The sequence below is a fragment of the Petromyzon marinus genome, unplaced genomic scaffold (genome assembly GCF_048934315.1).
Source record: "Petromyzon marinus isolate PM22_M1 ecotype Great Lakes invasive population unplaced genomic scaffold, UKy_Petmar_22M1.pri1.0 PM_G_Scaffold_61, whole genome shotgun sequence".
Taxonomy (NCBI): domain Eukaryota; kingdom Metazoa; phylum Chordata; class Hyperoartia; order Petromyzontiformes; family Petromyzontidae; genus Petromyzon; species Petromyzon marinus.
In genome coordinates, this window is record NW_027423015.1 from 425,001 (window position 1) to 427,500 (window position 2,500).

Here is a 2,500-nt window from a genome sequence, read left to right on the forward strand (position 1 = left end):
CGTCCCTCGATTGCATCTCGATTTAGTGGGTAGTGCATTAATCCTTAGTTTAACCATGTCTATGTAATTATACGATTTTATTGTTCTATGATTCCCTGTTATCCATGAATTGTTTTCTGTTTGAGATTGGCAGTATACCAACCCCCGACCATCTGTTGTTTGATATAGTTTATTTGACCATTTGTTCTGATTTAAAGATTTCGAAGGAAATTTGGAGCCTGCAATGATATGGGCCTGTTTTAACGTTGCAATAGTGTATGATTGTTGTGATAATGCTCTTATTGCTAGATCATCTGAAGTTATCATTTTGTTGTGTCTGCTTATTATAGATAGTGCAACTGAGTCGCATAAATTTCTTATGCCCATTCCTCCGTTGGATACTGATGTATAAAAGAAACTGTCGGGCGTATCGTGTGGCAACCTGAGCAGAAGCTTTACTCTTTTCCTAATTTCAGAATCAAGTGACATCAATAAACCCTTGGTAACTTTTCCGAGGACCAATTGATGAATAATACGAGGTATCAAATTGTTATTGATTAAATATACTTTCTTTTCTGGCTTTAACGGTGCTCTGGTCAGTTTGTTTAACATTGCTGCGAGCAGGTTACAGCTTATAGATCGTTTTCCCCTTGGGTCAAATTCAATGCCTAGATATTTGAATCCCTTTACATATGATACCGGATTAATGGGTTCGTTATTTATAAAGTACGATGATGTCGTTGCCACACTAAATGTCTTCTGTTTGCCGTACTTGATAAATCTTAACGAATTGCATTTGTTTATATTTATTTTCAAGTGTCTGTCATCGAGGAATTTAGTAGTTATATCCAAGAGTTTATTCATGCCACATTCCGTTTCTGCAAATAGGATAAGGTCGTCTGCAAACATCATTGAATTTACTTTCTGATTTCCTACATTAACTCCTATATATGTCGGCAAGTTATCCAATAGTTCATCCATAATCATGTTAAATAGTAGCGGTGAAAGTGGATCACCTTGCTTTACGCCTCTTTTTAGATTTATGTTACGCATTGTTGTCGATCCAAATACAATATCAGTTAGATTACACTTATAGATGTTGGTCAAGTACGTTGTTGATTCCTTTGATAAGTTAAATCGCTTTAAGGCTCTAATAATCGATTCGTGGCTGACAGAATCGAATGCCTTACTGAGGTCTATTGACACTATTTGCGTGTTTTCGTGCTTTTGCCTGGCGTTGTGTATGATGAAGTGTAGTAATGCACTATTTTCGAAACATCCGTCTACCGGGAGGAATGCTTTCTGCCTGTAATTAAGCTTTAATTGCTGTCCTAGACGATAACTTAAAATTTTGTGTAATAGCCTAATTACAATTGATGAGATGGTTATGGGTCTCCAATTTGAGGGTTTTTCTAAATCCTCTTTAGTTTTAGGTATAAGTCTTGTTCTGTGTTGTTTCCATATTTGTGGTATATCCTGTAAATAAAGGATGATATTTAAGATATCTAGTAAATATTTTATTGGTAAAGTCCTAAGATCGCTAAGAATAATGTTGTCCTGTCCAGGTGACTTATCCTTCATAATTGCTAGGGTCTTAATCAACTCATCTAAGGTGATTGCTTTTACGATATCGATGCATGATTGGTCGTTTTTTTAATTTAAAGGGTATATTATCTGGAGGAGAGTTTGACTCGAATAAAGTAACGAATGTTCCCCGTATGCTTTCTTCAGTTGGGTATATACTTGGCCCCGATCTATCTGAAGTAATCTCGTCTAATAGAGCTTTCTTGTTCTTATGGTATAAATATTGATACCTCCTGTATTTAGTTTGCTTTGATTGTCTTCGATGCCTATTCTCATCTTTCTCCTGTTGGTTTACACGATCTTTCCTATTAATTGGTTTACTTCGATTTAAAAACTTTTCTACATGAGAATTTAGTAGCAGTAACGCCTGATTGTGACTTAAATTCTCGATCTTTAGATCGGTAATTATGACCTGAAGATCCTCAGCTGCTGTCAGTGATTGTTCTTTTTCGGCCCTTATTGCTGGCTGATCTCCTTCAGAAGGTGTAGTTGTTATTTCCGATGTTGTCGGTAAAACTAAGTTAACAAGGCATTGATTTTCTACCTTATAGGTGGTTTCTTTCAATGTCCTTACCAATTCCTTATACTTGATATTTCTCCGCTTCCCTTTAATCGCTTCTAGCGTTCTGTGTGGCATAACTGAGTTCTGTATTAGTTGATTCATGTTTATGTCCTCATCATTCTGTTGGGCTTCTTTATGGGCCATAATTTCTACCTCTTCTTCTCCCCATCTAACTTTCCTTCCTGGTGCGTTTTGCTGTAGTCTAGCTTCATGTTCTGTCGGATGAGTTCGTCTAGTATGTACCCCTAAACCTGTTTTCGTAGTAAAACCTCTGCTACAATATGAACAACTAAATAGTGTTTCCTCAATTGTGGTGGTTATAGCACTAGTTTTACCTATTAAACTTTTGCAAGTTCTTCCGTAGTGCGACGCTAT

General features: G+C 36.5%; 1 pseudogene; it reads right to left on the reverse strand.

The window, feature by feature from the left end:
• The window catches only part of LOC142919800 (28S ribosomal RNA), a 7,633-nt pseudogene that overhangs the window by 1,878 nt on the left and 3,255 nt on the right, over window positions 1–2,500 (reverse strand).